This window comes from Cyanistes caeruleus, chromosome 5 (assembly GCF_971803275.1).
Source record: "Cyanistes caeruleus chromosome 5, bCyaCae1.hap1.1, whole genome shotgun sequence".
Lineage (NCBI taxonomy): Eukaryota > Metazoa > Chordata > Aves > Passeriformes > Paridae > Cyanistes > Cyanistes caeruleus.
Window position 1 is genome coordinate 38,101,002 of NC_141705.1, and position 24,523 is coordinate 38,125,524.

At 35.6% G+C, this 24,523-nt stretch overlaps 1 protein-coding gene across 3 annotated transcripts in view; it reads left to right on the forward strand.

Moving 5' to 3' along the window:
* SPOCK3 (SPARC (osteonectin), cwcv and kazal like domains proteoglycan 3) overlaps positions 1 to 24,523 on the forward strand; it is a 428,772-nt gene that overhangs the window by 228,622 nt on the left and 175,627 nt on the right. For 2 of the 3 annotated variants that reach the window (XM_086890373.1, XM_086890370.1), the window contains exon 2: positions 18,743 to 18,864. The gene's annotated coding sequence lies outside the window, so the exon portion shown is untranslated. Of the gene's footprint in view, positions 1 to 18,014; positions 18,166 to 18,742; positions 18,865 to 24,523 lie in introns of all 3 variants that reach the window. The other variant, XM_086890368.1, reaches the window with a different exon arrangement.

The window sequence follows — 24,523 nt, forward strand, 5'->3', positions numbered from 1 at the left end:
ACATAGATCCTGTCAGATAGAGCAGTAGCATCCAGTTCAGCATTTGTGTCCTTCTTCACAGGAGCAGCTTCTGCCTCTGGGAAAGCCCCTGTCTTTATTCACTACACATGTTCTAAATCCCTGAAACAATAAAATATCTGGTAGAAAACAGGCCCACCTGTTAATTAAAATCCATGTGGAGAAAACTAGTGCAAAATAAGGTCTTGGAAGATTTTACTTTATTGCATTTGTGCAAGGTTCATGGTTTGAAAAGCTTGACTTTATTCAGTGGGGTTTCTAGGAAAAATCACTCCCAGGGAATTCTGATATCACTTGCCTGATTTATTCCATATTCTCATCCTCTTCTTACAAAAATGTATTTGCTCTCTTGCTTACTGTGCTCACGTTGTTTTCTCTCTGTATGCATCTTATGTGAATGTCTCTTGCCAGGCAGTTGCCCCCACTTCCTAACAGGCTACAACAAATCAGTTTCTCTAAGTGGATGCAAAATTGCAGACCTTTCCAATGTATTTTAAAATACCAATTGTCCTACTTTGACAATAATTTTAATTAAAAGTTACTTTTAAAATAATAAGAGCGCAAGCAGCAAGCTGTGTTTTAGTTTTGTGGTTGGTTGGTTATTTGTTATTCTTTGGTCGGTTTTGTTTTCATTCTAATACATTTATTTGATCCTATAAACCCACCTTTGGCAATTCTGGTGCAGCTCTGTTCAGGATTCTGACAACTCAGGAGTTCACAGTCTTGGAAAGCAGCAGGGATCAGAGAAGGACTGAATCACAACTCATTGCTTAACATCAGAGGAGAAGCAAATTCTCTCATTCTTATTGTGGAGTATCTTGCATCTCTCTTCCCTTTAATTTGTGTCAGTTTCACCTCCCTGTCTGGGAGCAAAAATGATACTCTGTCTGTTGCAGAAGTCCTTTGCTTCATGCACAAAATGCCTGGTATTCCCACACAGAGGGCTTGAGGAGATAGCAGAACACCTCCTTTGCTTCCTCATGAGGACATGTGGCCTGGCCTGCAACCCAGTCACCAGCTTCTGTTTACTTCAGCTCTGCTCTTACCCCACAAATGGTGCTGGGATCTTTTGTTATGCCTCCTCCTTGCCTTTTTTGTTTGTTAGGTGACATTCAGAGTATGCTCTTATCAGATGCTTCTGAAAAACTGAAGTATGCAGTATTTCCACATGCCTGATGTAATGGTAAGACATTTAAAAATTTCCTGCAAGTCACTGAGGACATTTATCTTTTAAATTAATGTTTGGTCTCTGTCAGAGCATGTTTTTCATTCACTGTGGAATATATCCTTTATACTAAATCTGGTATTAATATGTCTGTAACTGCTCATCCTTCTTCAGTAGTGCTCAACTACTTTATAAAGACACTGAACCTGGTTTTGTACTACAAGTATGACATTATCCTTCTAAGAACACTTCCTTAAAACTGTATCTTCTGTCATTTATGAGAGGGTGGCATTAAGTTTTATAAAAAGAGAATCTTAATGTGCAGGATGTGAACTTGTACTATTAAATACCTCAAATCTCCATTTACTTCTTTGCCAAAGTAGTAGTATGGAGAAATCAATACTGAAGGTTCAAGGCAAGAAAAGCTACTGAGCTTTTCTACCTCTGCTTTTTCTTCAAGCCAGACTATGGTTTGTACGTATCTGCTCTGCAGTCATTGGACTTCCAGAAGTCAGAAGTCTTGTTGCCATGATATACAGATCAGTGGATGCACCAAAACCTTCTGAAGTACCAGGGTAAGTAAGCTTATGCCATGACACACCAGGAGAATTCTGGTTTTTGCACCCTGCTGTCAGGGAAATTACAAATGCACCTCTATTGTGGTATTTCAGGTAGTGCTAGAAGGCTCATTCTTCAGAAAGTTTTTCTTTTTCCTGGCTGTGAATTAAGAAGGTGTCACGATAGTTTTGTTTCAGACTGGGTCTGAAACATCAGAGTCTCTTCTATGGCTATTTTCTGGGTAGTTGTAATGTTCTAATATTTTTCAGGCTTTTGATTAGTGTGACAAAAAAACTTTCTTCATTTCCATCTTCATTTCCTTCTAGTCTCTTAGCAATGTGTCGCTAGACAGAGTACTTTGTCTATTTTAATACATGACTGATCTTTTCAGACCCATTTCCATTGCTGGGTGTGCACTACAATTGCTAACTGTATTATACCATTCAATATGGTGCACAGCAGTCCATCAATCTTCTTTCTTCATCTAAGGGCAGAAAATATATAGTAATTGTTTAATAAATCTGCCATTCCTTTATCTGAGTCTTCCAATTCCCCATTTGCATTTTTAGTACTTTTATCTTTAGGGCTGGCTGGTCATCTAACCAAGACAGGATGATAGCAAACTTTTATAGTACAAAAAGCAATAGGATTCTATGGTGAATTAATATTTTTTTTATTAATAACATATAGTAAATCTTGATGGAATAGTTAATGTCATGCATAGCTCCAACCCCTGCAGAACTTGTCTTGGGTACCTAGGATGCATAATACGCTCTTCATTTGCCTCAGTCCTGTAACCCAAAGAAATTTCTTGCATTTTGGCACAAATAATTTGGCAACAAATTCAGGGCTGAATTCCAGCAAGGTCAGCTTCTCCTGTATTCTTATCAACTATTCTTTTCAAGAGGATTACCGTACTTTTAATGACAATAGTGGCACATTATTGTTACAAGGAATTTTTTTTTGTTTCTTGCTGAGCAGCGACAGGTTTACCAGGTGTGATCTTATTTTTCTGCTACAGTATCAGAGATATCATGTTAGTTGAAACTAATCATTTTTATGTGTAGTTATTTATGAATTGATAAGAATTTTATGGCATGAAGAAATATAGAAGTTCTACCTAAGAAAAAGGAAAAGCACACAGGTTTTCAGTTTGTATATTACCACACTTGTGTTTTACACCTCATTCTGTGCTATGCTGAAGCTTAAGAGCACTCCATTCCCTAGCTGAAGTTTAATTTTCTATTAATTGCTTGCCTTCTGAACTTTGATCTGTGTGATAGGGAGAATATACAAGGAAGCATCATCACTGGTCTTGCTTATATATGTTCTTCTTGCCATTTCTGAACAGGAGATTTTGTTGTGAAAACCTGATTTAATAGTGAAAATTTTCAGCTTTTAGGAAGCATGAACCTCTCCACGTCCATAAAGCAAATCTCATCAGCAAAACAGCTTTTTGTTTCAAACATCTTTGACCCAACCCTCCTATTCTTCAGGCTTAGGTCAGAAAGTAAAAGCAAGTTCAAGATCTCTGTCTTCATCTTGAGGGAACTCTGTAAGTCTTCAGATATCTGAAAGAATTTAAGAAATTACAGCATAAAACCTGTTTTGGAAAACTGGAATGATGCACCATCCCACTTAGAATTAAATCTCATTTTGGATGACAATGAAACTGTTAAAGGCTCTGCTTGAGACTGTGGACTAGACAGGGAATTTTGACAAATACAAGTCTCATGTCCCCTCTCTTTACAGTATGTCCTTGCTAGAATAAATACATTTCTACAGACAGAAATGAAGAAAAAATCTCCAAACCAAACACTTTTATAAGCAAATTGGAGAAGTCACTAAGTCAAGACTTTGATTGCCTGCGCTCCTGAGGGACTGTTAATAAATGGAAACACATGGCTGGTATTTAGCTATTTTGCCTAAATGAATACCCGGGAAGTATTAAACGCAAACTTTGGATGATTTCCATAGAACTGCCAAAATATATTGCTGCTTGCTACTATTACAACCTACATCAACATTCAGAAGCAATATAAAATCCCTCATTTATTTTGAATTGAGTGCCAAAGCAAGAGGAATAAGCAATTTTGAAATAATTAAGTACAATAATATGACACACAGCTTTGGCCTTATGCTTCAGGGAACCAACAGATTTTATTTTTGTGGGAGTAGAGGTACATAAGGGAGTATGCAGTGGAAGAATTACTGCTTTAATGTTTGCATTTTCAATATAATGGGAAAAACAAATACAAAAACTTTTGTAGTTAAGCTGAAAAAATATTCCTTCATGGAATCTTCTAGTGCAATTTTTTTCAGACATAGAATGTCTGACCAAATAGTAAGTATGTGACATGAATCAGGCTTCGTGTGGCATGTGGTCCAACACAAGCTGCACGAGCAGGTAAACTATCTCAAATTTTAAAAGAAAATATTTTAATGCTGACAAATGAGCACAGAAAGAAACAAAACCGTGTTTTATATGGAACAAAGACAGATTCTAAGACTGTAGATCTTAAGTAGTTACAGGAACACTTGATCCAGACTCATGATAGAATTCCTGCTTGAAAGTGGCATAGCCACATCCAGTTAATTTTCTGACTTTTAAAGAACTACATGTGCATACTATAAGAGATCTTCCTGGAGTGAGATTTCTCTGTGTGTATGAATATCTCTCTTTTCTCTTCTCCTATAATAGACAACCTCTTTCTTATTCTTCATTCTGCTTCTGATTCACCTAGGAATTTTAAATTCCTTTCAATTTTTCAGAGTATTCCATATTTAAAACTATTCTCATTGCTTCTGTTGTTCTTGATTATTCAATTATACTTGATAATTGATCTTTGTTGCCCTATTTTCTTTTAATTTCACCTTGGGTGAATTTCAGTTATCTTCTATTATTCTCCTTGCAAATTTTGATCGTATTTTTCGTAGACTATTTTACATTTTTATAAGATACATATATTTAAAAAATAGGTTTTTTTAATTTTTTTAAATTTTTTTTTAGTGCTCTCATTTTTGGATGTTTATATTGAATGACAGTGCTTTATTGAAGTATTAAAATAAAATATTAAATATTCACCTGCTTTACTTTTTCCCATTTGGCATATGAGTACGTGGACAGCCTTGCTCCACATTCCCTTGGCAGGAAACCTAAAGGATTAATCTCACTCCCTTTTAAAGCCAGTGGCAGAAATCCTTCTGATTTATCTAAGGGGAAAATTGAGGCTTCTTGTAAATACCCCTAGAAATGTCTCCCAAGTTCCAGATGTGCAGTTCTTCTCCCAAACAATACCCCTGCATTTTTCACAGATCTCATGAAACTTTTTTACAGACATTCAGCAGTATACATCATTCATCTAACAGGCAAAACGAACAGGGTAACTTTCCTGTATTTCTTACCATCTGTCATTTGTTACCTTTACAACTGACCTCCCTGCCCTGCTTTTCTCTATAAGTTTGATAAAACGTGCATTCTTGTATTTTTTGTCCCATACAATGTTTGCTCTTCAGTCAACCTTTGATATATTAGAGTGAGCAGGATATTTGGAAAAAAAGGCATGTGTGGGGTTTTTTGCCTTTTTTTTTTTTTTTTTTTTTTTAAGTAATCAGTGTTTTCTAAATATCTTCATGTAGGTAAAAGCCAGTCCTTGCTATATGTGTCACACCCACGTATCATGGTTTATACCTGTAGTTAAAGCACAGATGATATCACTAAATAAAATCTCTGAAGTCTGTTAAATGGCTGTGCTTCTGCAATGATAATGTCAGTAAAAGCCTGGAACTGCTATGAAAAAAACAAATATAAAATTGAATTATTTCTTTTTCTGCCCTGTAACAAAAAACTATTTTTGGGAAAAAGAAACCTAAAATTGTTTTGTCTCAGCAATGTATATGAAGTTGGTCTCTGTTCAGGAGGAGAAAAAAAGACTGGAAGCATAAGGCAAAATAATAAAGTAGTATTTTGAATTATTTTTCTACATGACATGTCTATGAGCCACTTAATTCTGTATCTGTATGGGATTTAAAATAAAAAAGATCCACATAACAGAAACAAAACCATGAGCCAACTTGAGACTTGAATCATAAATTAATTCAGGGATTTCTACAGAAATAACCAGTGTATCTACTTGGAAAAGCCATTGTACAGGATATATCTTCCTCTAGCTTGCTTTGGGTGATCAGCTACATGAGTGCAAAATGTTCCAGGTAGAGGCTCAATGGGGACAAAAGAGTTCTGATCCTAGTGAAGTGCTAGACTTTAACAGATCCCAGTAGAGCTCAGGCTTCACCTGAGGAGTCAGGAGGCATTCCTAGTTGTCCTGGTTGCAGGCTTGGAACTGAGAGTGGGGAAAATTGATATGAACTGTACTAAGCCACTGCAGATAACGACTCACAGTGATTGCGATAAACTTTCAAGGAATTAATTTACTGTGTGGGAAGGGAATGCAGCAGTGAATGCATATGCACTCTCCCTACCCTGCACTACACCCCTCTCTCTCCTCAAACTGTCTTTTGTAGTGACCACTGAGGTTCTATACCTATAAATATTTAAATTCTGATTTTAGAAAGAACTGTTTCCCCAGTAGCCTCAGAAATCTTATTCCATGTTCTCAATCTTATTGCTGGAACAGTAAGTTCATTTGTAAGGCATCAGGAAACATGATATTTGGTATGGAGGTCCTCTGAAGGTCTGGGAACACCGTTTCTTCAAGAGGGAAGGATCCACTTGCTAACTAACTGCTCAGTATCATACCTGTAAAATTTTTGCTTCTTGACAATGAGCAACAGCAGAAAGGTTCAGATCAGCAATCAGGCTGTATCCTTAGATCATGGGTGATTTAAAACGTTTCAACATCTGTGGTCAAATATACCAGGCAAGGAACAGAATAGGACAACTATGAACTATAAGCTGGTTTTGAACTATTTTGCAAAACCAACATTGATATAAAATATTCTACCCTATAATGATACAGAATATATATATATAAAAAATAATATATTAATTATGAAAAAAACATCCATCTAGAGAATCTTTGTTTTGTTTAGGTTGATTTCAGTTTGGACAAATGGGAATCTGGAAATCACTTTACTGTTGCCAGTGTATAATACTATCTGTTTCTGAGTTTTATTGTATTTCCTCTACAGCTGTGATTTGTGACCATTTGCATTTTTGCTGACAGGTACTAAGGGTAAGTCAATATTTATAAAGTACTTTTTCCTATGCCTTCCTTTTACTAGAGACTTTCCCGGTTGTAATGAGCTCTTTTTTCAGAAAGTGAAATACAATTTGAGTGCACATGCCAACAATAATTGTACTTGTCAGAAGAAACAGATAACATTATAACTGCCTGAAATTTAATCACAAGAAATGCGATAATTCATATGGGAAATCATGTTTTACAATTTCTTTCTTTCCATGTGGTTTAAAGTAGTTAAGGGGGGGAAAATTGTTCTGTTTAGGCCAAGCATGCAGAATGGCATAGAAAGGCAATTTAAGGCAAAGCTTTTCAAATGTATTGGTGGCTCCTGCCAACAAAAACATACCTGAGATTACAACAATAAAAACACCATATGAGAAGTTGAAAAAAAGTAATTATATATAATAGTTGTATAAAATACTTTGATTTAATTTTGAATTTTAAGATTTTTCTTTTAAAATTTTGGCAGTGCTGTTGGGAGCAAGTATATTGTAGCATATATAATAGCATTTCAGCTGTGAAGTGTGAGATCTAGTTATGCCATTAGGAGAACGGGGCTGATTTGTTACATCAGATTTGTTCCATATTGAGCCATATAAGTGAAGTTTGAACCTGGGCCATAACTCATATACTAAAATCCACTGTAATTTTAAATTCTGCTTTACAATAACAACAATTAAATTACTTTTTAACAGTATCAGCCCATTGCTGTAAAAGCAAAGAACAAAAAACCCAAGATCACAAATTCAACAAAACCAATCAACAAGTAAAACTCAGCTAATAAATCAAAAAGCTATTAAGAAAGTATTTTTAAATTTTCATGCTTTTAATTATGTTTTCATACTAACCAAGATGTGTTCTTACTATGTTGCTTGGAGAACCTTATAACCAGAATGAAGGTAGATCTTTAGAGAGAGACTTTAGATGCGTGAGCCTGAGAGCTCCTGTGCTTGGTTACCCTACAGAAAGCCTAGCTACAATTCCAGCTAGGGCCAGGCACAACAGCTTAGCTCTGAGCCTTGATTTGCATGCCAGCTCCTCCCAGTGAAAGTCTTTGTCGTCTGTTGTCTTCTGATGGTATTTTGATAATTTGTGATACCCTGTTTACTGAAGGCATCTTGGTTAGCAAGAGGGAGTGGCTGATTCACTTGAGGTGAGTCTAAAAAATGGAAAGAATGGGTAAAAGTACATTCATTACTCAGGTATGTGTCCAGCCTTTGCAAGAATACAATCAGGATGAGGGTTTGTACTCATTTGAAGTCGTGTGTGTGTGTGTGTCTTTGGTTTGGTTTGTTTTTTGTCAATGTTGTGCAAAGCAACAAGCCCGTTGCACAATCCAAATTAAATACAGAAGACTCAGTAAGTTGTTTATCATAGTGTTCCTCTCAGAAGTGCAAAGAAAATAAAATTGTTGTTTTGCCCTGGAATGATTTCCTTGCGTTTGGTCAAAGAGCAGTAGGGGTGATCCATGTGGCTTAGAACTGAGACTGCCTACTTTGTCGTATACACATTGATTTGTCCTGCAAAAGGGGAAACTTAGCAATTCAACAGTCTTGAAATTTTTATGATTGTGATGTTCCCTGCCTAGAAATGGAGTTCTGGAGTGTAGTGTGGAAATGAACAGCAGCAGGAGGCTTTAATGAAAATTGGCCATGGCAAAGAAAAGCAGGAACTTTAAAATGAAGATGATTATAAATGCAGTTCAGAATAATGATTATATACTTTTCATCAAGACTGACAGAGACTTCTTTACCCAGCTAGGAAAATTATCAACAGTGCAATGCAACAATCATGGTAGGAGATTGTTTTACTCAATATTTGCTAATACATAAAATAAAAATTATGGCTTGTAGGCTAAGTCTTACCTTAATGTTCCATTAAATCTTGGTTTTGTTCAACACTAAAAAAGCATAGAAGATTCAGAAGGAGACTTTTTTATACTTTCATTTTTATTGTTAGATATAAAATATGAACAGTTTTATATGAAAACAGTGCTACAAATTGATGAATTTGAGTGTTGGTATGGCCATAGTAACCTATTTTAGTTTATATTTCAAAGGAACTTTTCTGTGAACAAAGTTTCCTGCTTCAGAAAGAAGGTCACAAGCAGTATACAGTGACTTAGAGTTGATATGCTAATATATCCCTAAAGAATCCAGCAAATAATTCTGAAGAAACCAGCTATTTATACTGCAATCTCATGAAGCAAGACCTCTGGAGATACAATCTAAGAGTTTTGAGCTCTGTACAAGTACTAATCATCAGAAGAGCTTGACAGCTATGTAATTTTTCTCTCTGTGGGTTCCCACGATATATTAGTAAGGTGATTCATAAAACAAGTCAGCTACAGATTTAGGATTATAAATATGTGAACTAAGAGAAAATATTTTAATCATTTTCCTCTGTATTTATATGTAGCTGTACTTACTATTGAAATTGAGGAGAATATACCTAGAGAACAGTATCTCCTATAAAACATAAGCAATCTGATTTATCACCAATAAATTTCACATTTTTGCAGAAGTTATATTACATTGTACTTTAAAATGCAGGCAAAGCAAAGCCTCCTTCAGTCATGCAAAAGTGCATAGAAAGTGAGTATAAAGATTAAGCTTTTGCCATTTTATCATGCTTTGGGTTCTTAAGCTTTATTGCTCTGACCTGATTTTTCAAAGAGATGTCCACACTTCTCAAAGAGATGTCCAGTGCTCTGTGGTCTATTTTTCATTATTATATCAAGCATTTAAGATACCACTAACTGTTACTTTGTCACATGGTTATAACTTTTTCTTTCATCATTTTTGCTTCTGTTGGTGACTCCTGAATTAGTTGCAAGTGATGCCTCTGATGTTATCACACTGTTGGCAGTGTTCATCTTCTGTCATGTGGGGTGTAATAACGCTTCATGAGTGAAAAGAAGTTGAGAAGTGTGTGTATGTGTGATTTATAAGTGCATCATTTGCACCCTGAACCATGCCCTGTGCATTTTAAATAGTGACACTTATTTCTAGCCAGCTGCTACAGAATATAAAGAAATTCATAAATGAAAGAATTTTTACTAGAAATTTCTCCTTCCATACCGAGATGAGAGAAAGCTTGCTGTTCCACCTGTTTCCCAGCTGGTTTGGGAGAGCAAATAGGAACTGCTAGAGCTTAGGGAGGTATCAAAATTGATTTTTAAGCTATCTCAACAGTTTGAAAATACATTTAACTAGATCACTAGGAAACTAAATTAATTTGGGACATCAGTAAGTCCATTAAAATTTCTCTATCTATTACATAAAGCAACAGGGAGCAAGAGCATCTAATTTAGACCCACATATTCCAAATTCAGCAATAAAAATTGAAAGACCATTTTTTTTTCCATTTCTAATGCCTGTTGGAAGTAGATAAGGGAGGCTTCATGTGTTTTCCATCCATTTGTATTCCTTCTTCCTATTACCTCTTAGTTGCTTTAGTATTTCAGGACACTGTGTTCCATTAAACAGTAGGTCTTTCCACTGTATAACCTCCACAGGGGTTACACAGTGTTTTCCAGCCTCTTTCATAGGTGGACTGGAAAAAATGAAAAGGGATCTTTCTCTGGAGAATAACATATTACTACATGGGAGTACAAACTTCTCCCCAGGGAACTGAAGTAGGTAAAAGAAGTGCAGTGCGTACAGGAACAATTGGCATAGGGAAACTGGAGAAGACAGGAAGGAGACTTGAAGCTGGTTGGTTCTGTGTATGAGGGTCAATGGAGTTTATTTCACTTAGCTGACAAATAAAAATACACTGTGTTTTCCCCTCCTTGAGATAAAGATCCTTCAAAGAAAGTGGGGAAAAAAGTAAGGTGGGAATTTTAAGTAAGTGAGGGGTGTGTACATAAGGTCAGCCATCAGCTATTTGTGTATGCAGGCAGGTAAAGGAGACCGGGCTCTGCTCTCAGTTTTCCCTTCAGCATTTGGGACATGGTGGATGTTACTTAAAGAAACTTTGTAGCCTACATATGTCACGGATAACCTTTGATGTCTTTAAATTATAGATGTTTAGAATAAAAGCAGAAGTTCAAATATCCTTGTTCAATTTAGAAATCGAGAACTGACTCTAATCTCTAATCCAATCTAGTATTTAGGCTTTTACCTCTTCTTGATTGCCTGATCAGTTCTGAAAAAGGAGAATCTTTTCATTTATGTTATTAATTCATGTAGTAAAGACCAAATCACTTCCTAACGGTGTAAAAATTAATCAAAGAAGTAAAAATCTTTTTGGTACAATAAACATTTATTGGGTAAAATATTAAAGAACTGAAAAATAAAATTTAAAGTAATTGGAGAATTAAATAACAAACAAAATCTCTGAAGAAATGAGGGAAAACTCATTTTTTGGGATTGTGGTTCAGAACATGTCCTTTCAGTGATGGAAAGCTGCAAGGAAGATAAAGCAAATTTTATGGCAACTTCTGGGATAAATTCTTTGCCAGTCATATAAGCTCAGATGAAGAAGAGCCATATGTGATTTTAATTAAACAAATGCATCGGTGCCTTCTAAGTGTTTAATGCTGGAATAAGCTATCTGCCTCAAAAGAGTGACAGAAGCAGTGCACAACATTACAATGCCAACATGCTGCGATGATAAGTGGCTGGTGATATCAGATACTGACTCTGAACAGGATCTTCTCAGTAGAGCTGTGAAAAGTTTTGATATCAGAATGGTGTGAAATGTTGATCATATTTGAAAAGCAAAGCAGAGCTCTTAAGTCTGCACTGACCCGGGACAAACAAGGCTGATGTGTAGGTGATAAATATGGTGGGTTGTTCCATTCTCATGGACCATTTACTAATGGGATATAATCTAATAATAATCTCTTCACAATTCACAATGCAGGGAACCAAGATTATTGTCTCCCAGCTCAGCTATTTTGAAAGAACAAAATGTTTTGGTTTAAAAACTTACATGTATGTTTAAAGAAAAAAAAAACAAAAAACCCAAGAAAAACAAAAAAGGAGTTTGTTTGGTGCTTGGATAAGTATAGAAATATTTCAGTGTTCAAGTGTGGAGCTACCAGAAATTCAGTTCTGTAACTTTGTCTCATTTTTCTTTCCAATGACTGTTACACATTATTCACAGTAACTCCCTACTTAAACTATTTTTCCTTTTGATGTAGAAGAAGTGGTGAAAGGCTATCTGATTATTTCAGAGAGCTAGTTTTTTTAGTTTCCCTTATCTATATTAAAAGTTACATCTTCAAAGAACTTGAAGAAGAATGTCTTACCTGTTCATTCTGAACTCATCTTTGAACACGTTAGTCTTTCCAGTTTCCATTCACTACCAAAGCCATAGTTTCCTATCTAAGAAATTCTCTAAAATGGATAGAAAACTTGTAGGTTTATGGATTAGTCTGTCTTTACACAGTCAAAACCCAGCACAATTGCATGGCATTCTCTCCCTCATCTTCAACCCCTTTGCTGCACAACAGTCTTGCTAAAGGGAATACAAATGATGAAATTCCCCAAATACAAGGAATAATTGTGAACCATTCCCACTTGGAAGACATTTTTCATATAATCTGTTGATCTGATTTATTATCTGGGAAACTTCTCAAAATATTCAGTAAAGTAAGCTCTGCTCTGCAAAGCATATTTCTGTGCTCAAACTGTGCTGCTTTAAAACTTTTGTTGCCATCGAGTAGAAATCTTTTTCCGCTTTACTTCCCCCAACATGATAGTCCAAGAATGGCATAAATTAAAATTTGGAATTATATTCACAGAGTGAACTTTCTGTTCATGTTTTTTTGGTTTTTTTCCTGCTAGAACTACTCAAGTTCTAGCAACTTGACTTTCCAGCAGTTTAGTATTTATGAGGAAAATAGATGTATCTCTGAAATGGCCCCACTGCACTGGTTGCTGCCTATTGCACTGAGTACACACATATACACCAGCCCCAGCACCACGCTCCAGCCTGATAATTTAGATGGAAATAGATAAGCTCTTTTATTTTAAAAGCTACGAGTTATTATTTGCTGTACAAAAACTCCTTATGTTTTTATTTCAGACATAGGGTTTCATAGGGCAGGCATGTAATTTTGACATTACTGTTGTGGTGATCAGTGCAAAGGACCAGTGCCCCAGACCAGTGCCACCATTGTAATATCTGTGAGCTAGAAGGTATTTTGTATAGCTTCATATGCATCCTCCTTGTTCTTTTCAGTTTATTCTAGACTCATAGAAAAAAGGAAGAAGCTTCCTTTCATGTTATCGGTGATGCTAGTTAAGTCACAGCCTTCAGGTTTCAAATTGGGAATTTTTCCTAATCAAGACATGGTCTAATGGGTAATTTTTTTTTTTCCTCTCTAAGATACTTTTTAATTGAATTTATGGAATTTACTCAGGAATCATTCAGGTACAAATGATAACTTTAAACCTCTTCCTCTTTTCTTGGATTCCCTAGCCACTCCAGAATCATCCAACAACAGTAAAACCTTCTGTATCTTGTCTCCATATCATCTAAGAGTCCCTTATCTGCTCCTAACATGCGCAATAGTGAGAAATTATTTACTTGGAGTAGAAAACTAAATGGGATTCTTGGTATCTTAGGCACACTCTCTTCTGTGCAAAGGCTCAGTTAACACCAGTGAATCACAGAAACAGCAGAGAAGGGAAGAAGTCAATTTTGCCACAGAAAGAGGAGGTAGATTCCAGGCCACCAAGGAATCAGATCAGACACCAGACCAGGGAAATATCAGCACTTCACAGGAACAGCGCCTGCTGTTCAGAAGTTCATTTCTATACAGATGTCTACTAAAGTTAGAGAGGGAATTTAGAGACTTTAGATAAAATCTGTATGAAAGTAATTTTAGAAATAACAGTGTCTTAAGAACTTTTAAAATATAAAATGCATTACATTTCCAAGTGTATTTGTCTATGCTAGAGCTTATGAATAGTTATTTAGAAGCTTAATTTCGCAGTCTTGAATATAGATTTTTTTTCTTTTTTAAAATAACCTTTCCTTCCTCTTCTTCCCCACCTCAGTGTAGTCTTCATTTGAAGATATTTAAGACAAAGATGGCTTAAAAATGGATAGTAACTGTATATGAATAAAATATTATTGACCATCATCATCTGTGCTGTGTGTTAGATGCTGTTAGATCCTGGGTTAAAAGAGGGATTTTCTAATTTCAGATACTTGGAGAGGTAAGACCAGAATGAGATGGAAAAAGGGATGTCGTTTATCTTTCAAATAGTTCAGTTTAAAGTGCATGTAGATTCACTGACTCAGTTCCACTTAGATGTGCAGTAGTGGAAGGAACTAGAATCAAGAGTCAAATGTCTTCTACACTCATGGAGAGTTTCTTATTTTTTTAGAGAAGGAAGTAAAAGAAGTTACAATTAGAGCAAGACAAAGTAAAAAGAGAAGGCATAAATGAAATATAAAATCTTATTAAACAGTACACACTATTATCTTTTCAATGTTTTGCTGTAAGAAAGGAACTAAAGCAAAGAAAATTAAGCTGTTAAAAAGGAAAAAGAAAAATAAAGTCAGAATATTATGGCTTATGAAGAGCTGGTGCAGATAGACAGGTAACTGTCCACAATGGAAAGCTACACAATATCTCTTTTTAGTTATTGTATTTCCAAACTTTGTGATTAACATCCCTGTACAAAACATCATTCCACAGCTATTTATTAAATAAAACCTTGAGGATCAAATTGTTAGCTTAAATTTTATTATGAATGAAGAAAGATGGGAGTATTTACCCTGCAAATCATAGTTATTTCCCTAGCTGCCTTCTAGTTCCTGGAAGGAAAGTAAATTGCTTTGGATCTAGCCTGCCTCAGTGTCTTGGGTGGGCTAATTCAGGCTGATTTACTGATCTATCTGCTAGTTTGTCCTCTTTGGCTAAACATAATATTTGCTTACCTTGGTGAAAAATTCCGCATGCTTTCTCCTTCAGACTTTCAGGGACTATAACCTACTCACCAGGTATTCCAAGAACTATCTCAAGATGAATTTTCCTGTTGTGCATCAGATAACAGTATTTGTTGTTTGCCATGCATGGTCTCTCCTCTGAAAAATCCATTTTGAATTGAGCTAATGGCCATTCAGCTGTGAAAAGAAATACAGCATAGAGCAATGCTAGAATTGATCGGACCATGGGATATCATCACAACCTGCATAACAATAAACCAAAATGTTCAACAAGCAGCACGACTTAAAATCTGACCTACATTCACCACAACTTGGGAGAAAAATTCTGGGACTGTACAATCTCACTATGAGACAATATATTGAAACTTTTTCAAATAACTTTCTCAGAATATTTTTATTCTTTCCAAAGTGGTGCTATTTCTCTACTTGGCTGTCCCATTTTTCATTTTAAGAGTTCATTTACCCAGAAATATTTTCACTTCTCTCTCTGATTTGTTTTAGCTGCAGGGAAGGCTTCTTCCTATGACATTGTGCACATTCTGAATGTTTCATTAGGTACTTCAAATACTCAACATGCAATAAACTTTTTCAAGGAGTGTATTGAAGAAAAAAATATTGATTACACTTCTATTTATTTCCTTTTGAATTCTGAATAATGCATTTTCTGCTTACTTTGTGATTCTCTTGCAGTGTTGTTTTACAGATTCACTTTTGCTAACAAATCAGATTTTAAGACTGACAAAGTACTCATATTCTCTTAGTAGATCTTGTGAATGCTTGGAGCCCTTTCAGTGGGTCTTGTGCTCTTGGCTAGGTTTTTGTCATTCTAATTGGGTTTCTTTCATTTTAATAAAATAAGTTTTAGCTCTGAATTGTATCCTGCTTTTTCCTTCATTGTCTCTTCCAAATTGATATAGATCCCTAGAATAATTTGTATCTTGGATTTCACAAGCTTTCATGAGGCCCTTTTGTTATATGTACATGTGGAGTATATGAATACATAGAGTATAATAAAACATATATCTTACCAAAAAGTACAGGTGAAATTAATGCTAAATATATATTTAATTTTGAAACAGCATCTAGATAGTCTTAGAAGTATTTTTTGTAGGAATACAAGGTCATAGCCAGAGATGACTGAAGTCAGTAGAAAACTGTGTCATTTAGGGACTAGTATTTTTTTCTACAATGTTTTAAAGGAAAAATTATTTTTTAAACATTAAACTGCTTTTACCAAACTATGGTCTAAAAGATATATTGAAAATTAAATTTTGCTTTTCAAAAGTGTACTTCTAAAAATTGCAGGATTTACAAAACGTATGAAGTGCAGGAGGTTGTTGAAAACTCTAACCTGTTTTATTATTACTGAAAAACTGCAAGACTTGAATAGCAGAATACAAAATAAAAGTATTGAATGTGATTTAAAGAATCAGCTGGACAAATCATGCACCTTAGAGCAATGTTCTTTAACTGGTGGTGAATCAGCTTACAAATAATGCCCACTAAGGTCACAACGAAAAGTCTTAAATAGATGTGCATATAGTGGATACAGAAATGGAATTGATGACTCAGTTTCACTTGGTCTGTCTCTCCAGGAAGGGACATTGTGTTGCCCGATATCAGCTCCTCCCTGTGTAAAACTTCAATTAAAAGGAGAGAGAAGGAAGTGAAATACCGTGGTTCATCTGAAAATACAGTATTAAAGAAAAAAATGTTTTACAAGAAATAGGACCCTTGTACCAGGCTTAATATACATTTGGATGTTAATACAGTCTTTAATGTATTTTATAAGGGATTTTTAATTTTGAAACCTAGATTCTTGAGAAACTAAATAAATAAGCAAATAAAATATACTGACCATTATGATAGTTTCTCCATTGATTTTTCCACAAATTGCAGAAATATTTGGTTCATTTTTCCAGTACTAAATAGTGCAATGAATTAGTCTTTTTAGAAGTAATCACAGACTGTTGCCATGAAAACCTCCTTTAGTAATAATGATCTCATTTAGTTAGAAATTAAATAGCCTTAGTACTAGGACTTAGATTTAAATTACTTCTACTCTTGCCTATCAGTTGTCTTTCAAAATACCATTTTATATTAATTCCACAGCACTTTAATATCACCCTACATTCTAATAAAACAATACTTTATGCTTTCTACATCCATCATAATTACATGAATGTAGAAAGTGTTCAAAGTAACTGATATTTCCAGTGAAAATGTGATTGTTACCATGGACATGAACTCAAGTTTTCCAGCTGCTATGCATCTAAACTCTGTAACTACTCACATAAACAACCCACTAGACATGGAACAAGAAGAAAACCCCAAAGAGTGTAACAGACCTAGCCATGGATGTGAAGTCTTCTTCAATGTACAGCAGGCTGGAGGGAGGGCAAAAGAATATAATAACATTTTCCAGCTTTTACCATGTACTGTGTTTACCAAATTGTGCATAAGGAAATGTTTACATAGTTCTCAGCTGTATACTGTTTTGTTTTTTTTCTGTTCTACCTGATGTGATAAACTTCTCTGTGAAACAGATATACAAATACTAGATTAAAAAATATTAAGAAGTGTTATGGTATTATGAAGAATATGAAAAGGAGTAATTTTTATATTGTGAGATCCCACTGATTTTATGCTGAAAAGGGAAAAGCATGCAGCGTGGATTTTAGTAAAATTGTGTGGAAAACCTGAGCATCTTTTCAATAATATGCATATTTTGTTTGTACATTATTGGCTTCAAAGCGATTTACAAATTTGAAACATCTAAATCTGTTTTGGACTCTGACTATGAGATAAGTTTACATTATTAATAGAGATGTCATAAGTTTTGAAATGTGAAATACTGACATTGAAGGAGGAAATTTGAACTGGTTAACATGTTCATGTTAGGCTTACGCCATTTCCAAATGGTGTAAGAAAAAAATGAACACTGTCATTAAATTTAAATAATAGTCATTGTAGAGTGTAATGCTGTTTAGCTCTTTTTTTACCAGTTGAGTGTTAATTTCTCCAGTTACAGTAACTAAAAGAATCAAATGTCTTATTTCTGTTGTCAGTTTTCAGATTTTCCCTCTTCCACCTCTGTCCCACAGTGTCTTAAGAAGCCTTGCAAAGTCCTTGCCTTACTGATGACTTTGTTGTTTCAGGCAATGATATGCATGAGGTTATCTATGAAAGGAGAGAGCACTCCTCTTTAATTGGATGGTGGAAATGGAATTCATCTTAAAATGAGAGTTTTTCAGAGGAAAGAAAAAGTAATCAAACCAATGGCAAAGAAGACAATGAGAATGAAAAGAGGTGAAATTGAGTTATCCTTAAAAATGAAACAGTGTAACTTCCTCTAAGATTTCACAGTATCTTTTCTCCCTTTTTAACAATCTTGATATGGCACACCATAGTTGACAGTCAGGAGCAAGAAACTCCTGGAGGCCAAGCCTTTGACTGCTGAAAATTACTTACTGAGTAATGGAAAGAAAGCTAAAAAATACTGTGGTGGATGAGTACTTTCAGAGATTTACTGCTTTTCAGTTCTGCTAGGTCAAATTTGGAACCATAATCTTGATTAATGGAAAGTTTTGATGATCTTGTACTTTGGCACAAACATGGTTTAATATTTCTTCAAAACCACTTAATTCACCTATTTTACTTCAAGAAAACTGTCTAAGAGAAGGTCTTATTGTTCACAAACAATAACACCCTTCAGAGTTTCATTAGTGTTCATTTGCAAGGAGTGTTTGTAAAGCTCAATCAATGTAGACTGCATTAGGTGTGACACTGAAGGGATTAGAGGAACAGAGAGAAGTATGTATAGCACAGTTTATCTGGGAGACAAAAAGCAGCTTAGTAGTGCTGATGTACTTTTTCCACTCTCCAGAAGTTGTTTGAGTCCAATAGCTGTGGACAGAAGTTCTACAAGAGGCCAACATTTTGCTCTGCCTCAGTGGAAAAACCCAGGTCCACTCAACATTGATTGCATTACAAGTGACTTTCTACAAGGTAAGTTGAGTCTGCTATGCAGTTTCCTGTATTGTGTTCTGTGAGATGGGGCTTGTTATTTAAGTGCTTAATACTGCATCCAGATTATGCAGAAGCTAAATTTAGCAATGCCAATTTGAACTCTTAGGTTTGGCTTGTTTGATGTTTTTTAATAGCAAGAAAGAAAAACCAGGGTAAAAATGTATACCTTAAAAATAATATTGCATTTGTAGAATCAGAGTCTGTTTTATAAACAATTTAATGGAATTTCTGGAAATGTTGTATTCATCTCCAAATACAAAATTTAGAATATTTTATGCAGCAAAAATAAATTGCACACTTGTAGTATGTTTTGCATTTTGTGATTGCTTTGAGAGAACATCTGTTCTGTGAGGACTATTCAAACTTTTCAGATGTCCTGTTAACATCTTTGAGACTCTGAAGCATGCTACTCTTGAGCCAAAGAATGGGATAAGGGAGGAAGGACATGTTGCTTCTTTTAGCACCATGTTAGTATCCAGTAGCACTTGGGAAAAGCGTGTCCTGATAATGAAATCACTGAATAGTTGCAAGAGGAATTACTTTAATGTAAGGAAACTGATGGACAGGTAGATGCTTTCTGCTATTAAGATACACTTTCAAAAGCTGCATACTCCTTTGGCAGCCTGGAGGTGAAAGTGCTAATACGAGGAGAAAGGAAAGAAAGAGCTTTAGACTGCCATTTTACTTTTATGCAAAATTTGCTATACTAACTGCTTTTTGTGATAAAAGTCCATAGTTTAAAAAAAAACCCAAACAAGTACATGCACAGTACAGCAGAACATAGTATCTATAAATTTGCTATTACCTCTGTCAAAACCTATGCTCATCAGCCAGGGAAAACAAACAGGAATCCAGAAAGATCCCCAAGGTTCTAAAAAGTCTCCTGCAGTTACAGTCACATCTGTACTGGGAAATTTTGCCTGTAAGCAGGTAACAGCAGGTGCTGATCTAGATGTTGTATTAGATTTATCTCCTTGTTAAGAATGTTCTCCTCAAGAAAAATTCTGTCAGGAAATTTCTGTGCCTCACATACCTTCACCTAGTTCACTGTTGGGTGGAAACACTTCATGTGAAGAATTCAGGGTGTTCTAATCCAAGGAGTCATAGTTCCTTTTCCTGTTACAATCTTATCCCATATCATCAAGGCCTTTCCTCCCATGGTCCCTCCCCTATGACAGCCCTTTGCCCTCACTGTGCTCACAAAGGTAGATCCTGTGCAGCTCAAAGTGTTCTCATCGCCATTTTAGAAAAAAGATGCCTGGTTTCTACAGCATTTCAGTTACTAAACCACTATGTATTAGCTTGGGAATGAGAAACTTGAAGGTGATGAAAGCATGCAACTGTTTCAGGTTCTATCAGACACTTGGCAACTAGTTCTGCACCCTGTGAACTGGTGCTTCTAAAATTTTGAAAAACAGCTTGGCAGTATTAGGAAGTATTAACAATGTAATTAACTGTGTATGTGCCAATCTCTCAAGTATGGAGCTTGCCTCATCTGAGACTCTTATGGACAGAAGCACTAAAAGGTGTAAGGGAAACAGGCAACTCTGTGCTTGAGTGGTTTCAACCAGGATGAGTTGTGCAGATGGAGATACTGAGTCCTATAGAAAGATGATTATAAACAATGCTTTTAAAAAACAAGAGCTAACACATACCAAGATACCAGAACTGTGTTTATGGATACAGTCAACATGCCAATCCCTAATGTTGTTTGTGTGTACAAGGTATTTTTGAGAGTACAAGTGAAGCCCTGAGAGATCTGGCTGATAGTAATACTATCTTTATGGGCCTTGTCTGCTGTTCCACAGATGGGGAGTATGACATTGTTAAAAACAAAAAAGATTAAAATGTTAAGTGGAAAGAATAAATACAAAGCTGACAGCAAGCTGGTCTTTCAACAGCTAGACAGAAGTTATAGAAGCCTTTCATTTAGTGTGCATGGCTGAGGGTGATGTAAGAGAATGCCTTAGAGTGCCAGGCATCCCTTCTATACTGTGATGCAGCTCTGGAAGAGTAAAAAAATAGGTAATCATTGTAATTGTTTGCTGTACTTGGCTCAAGCACACATAGTAAATGATTTGCAAAAGCCCATTTTAAATTAAAGTTCGGATGCAGTATAGCATTAGACACAAGCAATAACATCGCCCAGACACATTAACAATAACAGTCAAAGCTTATGAAAAGTAGTCTTTCATCTATTTCATATTTTAAAAAAAAATTGAGTGTGAGATTTTGTCTTAACCTTATAGTATATTTGAACTCAGCCCTTTTCTAAGTGAGCTAGTGATCTAGTGAACTGTTGTCTCAGTTTGGGTGGATGGCTTTGCTGCTTTGAAATGTATTTCCTAGGCAGCTCAAGTACAAAGATTTCCACAGATGTGGAGGTTTTGTGGGTGTCTTTGCAGAAACTGTCTTTGCTGCCTGATAATGACAAACTATCCTGTTGCACTTCTCATTACATCTCTGGACTGGGCTACTTTCTCCAGGAACCATCTCTTTTGATCTTGCCTCCTTTGCTATGTCAGAATTATGACCTGCACATAAATTTTCCTTTTGTATTCATGACAGTGGATTTATTATTAACAATGAATTTGCTTTCCTTAAATCTTTCCTGCAAAATATTATCTGTAGGAAATAGTATGTTGAGTCATTTTCCATTAAATTGCTAACAACATTAATATAATATCTGATTATATGACCTGTATATTTTCTTCATTAACAAGAGGCAGCCTTCCTCTTGCCATATAATCTGGTTTACTACTCACACCTACATAGATCTATTAACTTCTAACAGGCTTACACTCTGAAAAATTATATTTCCTTGATATCCATGGAGCAATTGCAGATGCTTTTCAAGCACCTTGAGAAGATAAGCTGTTGTCACAGTGCTTTACTTCCAGCTTCTATTGTCTTCCAAGGAAGCAGAGATTTGCAGGGAAGACTACGGGACTTGGGTCTGCCATCGTGTTACTGCAGGGTGATAGCACTGCTTGCCTGCTTGCTGCACTGCTGTAGCAGGAAAATGTCATGCTGAGAGGAAACACAGCTGATTCTAAAGACAGAGCTGAACAGTGGACTTCCATGGACATTAAAATGCTGGTCACTACAAGAATCTGCTACATGGCTCTTACTGATGCTCTTGCATTAGCTTTTCAAAGAGCAGCAGTCCTGAAACATGTCTGCAGTCACACCGGGGTGCCAGAAAACCTTAGGATCATTGTAAAGGCATGAGTTCTGGTATCTGCAAGCAGGGCTTCCAGGATCAAGAATTTTTATAGGTATAACTAGTTATGATATAAGAGACAAACAAAAATACACACAGAAACACAAATAATATCAAATTTCTCTAAATAAAATATTAGTAAGGAAATTAAATGTTATGTTTTTAAAACGAGGGATGGAAAGAATTATTTCTGGGACGGCGAGCAAGTAGCAGAGTTGTAATTACTCAGCTTTCATCTCCATCTCGACTGAGGGTCAATGGAATAAATGCGGTTCCCCGCCGCCACCGGGGGGCGATCCTCTCCCAAGTACTTCGAGAAAGAGACACAAATGACACATTCCGGGCTGTCCCGGTGAGATGTTAGCATAGGTCTACTTAAAGAGGTTTCTAGAAGTACATTTTAAAAGGTAAGAATATTTTGGCAGCTAACTTTCAATCACGTTCCTAGAATTCTTGAATCTTTGACTTAATTCAATTTAAAAATTAATTTAGAAATGACTGTGTCTTAAGGAACTGGAATGTTTAATGTATTCTCCTTGATTTCAGTTAATAAAGATTATTATTAAATATCTTATTCCTGCTTAAAGCTCAAAGATGCTCTCATAAGTCTGTCATGTTCTTAATTTTCATTGTCAGTTTGTAACCATTAACCTAACATTAGTTAATACTTCCGTATTTATTATCCATATACTTTTGAAGAAATTTATAATTTACTACTCTTTGACTTAAATGAACAAAAGATAAAAGCTATCCAAATGTTCAGAGTATGTATATTGTTAACCACGACTATTCTTCAGGCCTTTAACCCAAATGTGTGTTTCATTCCCTGTGAGTGCATTGGCATTGTATACAGGACAAAACAACTTCATTCCCAGCTGCATAAAGCACTTGTCTAGTGAGTATATCTGAACAGGATCAGAGAAATGGAGAAATGAAAAGGGAAATACCTGCTATTCAAAAAGTAAAAAAAAAAAATAAAAAATGGAGCAGTAGCACTAAAAGACGTGAATCTGTTATAAATCAAAACCCCAAAGATTTCACTGTTTACCTTTCAGTTTCACTTGCTGTAACCTCTTAAAAACCTCACTCCAAAAATCTAATAAGGAATTAGAACAATGGGCATTTTAGTCAAGATGTACACACACTTTTTCAGGTTGGTAAAAACACTTTGAACAAGTTATGGAAAGAACAATTATATTTTAAAAAACCCGTTTATTATTAAGAGAAAATAATTCACTGCATGCTTTATAACTCTCATTTTTTATATTATCTGCATACATGGCCTAGGATGAGGGATAATCAGGTTCAAACACAATTTCAAGTCTTTAGCAATTAGTGCAGACTTCTGCACTATTCATTATACGACTTGGTGTATATTGATCAATGCAACCTAATTTAATGTGAGAGATAAAAATTGCTTGTTGTTCTAGTTCTATGCACCATTTTCAGAACAATCTCTGAGAACAGGTATCAAAATTATTTCCTAGGTGCAAATTTTATGACACTGTCAAAAAATGTCTGTGCCATGTCTCAAAATACTACCTATCCCTATAGCTTCTGGTTTGGTCTGAGATCTATGGTCTATCTTGGAGTTAATTTTTAGACTACTGGGACAGTTTCAAGTTGATGTCAAAAACCAGAATGTCTATGTCATTCACTCATTGCTGGCTTTTAAACTTCTCTTGGTGCATGATTCTCTCCCTCTTCCAAGGGTACTTTAGGTAAAAATGTAATTGTTTATTGTGAATCTCTCTCAAAGAGAAAGGATTGAGTAGCCTCAGCATTGACTCTGATGTGTGGTCACCAATACAAAAACTTACAGAGTGATGAAGAATGGGGACATTCCTCCACCTTGATTAAAAGAAAGTCTTCCATCATGTGGCTAAAACTGTTCCTGTTCTGTAACTCTAAATCTGATAGAGACCCTGCTATTAAAATTAGGTAATTATTCGATATTGTTCTGATAAACATGAGGCTGGATGCTGTGCACGATTTTGGAAAACCTCAGACATTGATTTACTACAATTAGTCTGGATTTGCATCCCTTAATGAATGCAATGCAACCCTTCCTTCAAAGGTGTTAACAGTTTGGGGTTTGGATTCTCAAAGATGCTGGCAAGTTTCAGCTTCTTTGATCCTGACTCTCCCTTTTTCTATTGAGCGTATCATTCAGAGTGATACATGAAAATTAAATTTCTGTATACAATCCAGAACTGCCCTTGTACAAAGAAGTAAAAAAAATCTGGAAAGGACCAACCTTCTTTCTCTCTTACAATTTGAGTGATATTTGGTATTTGGAGAGACTATGCTGGATATTGGGGGTTTCTCTGAAAGACAGGCAGCTTCCTTCAAATGAATTCTGGAGCAAGGAGGGAGCACTCTAGGTTATTATCTGTAATATAGGGAAATTATGTT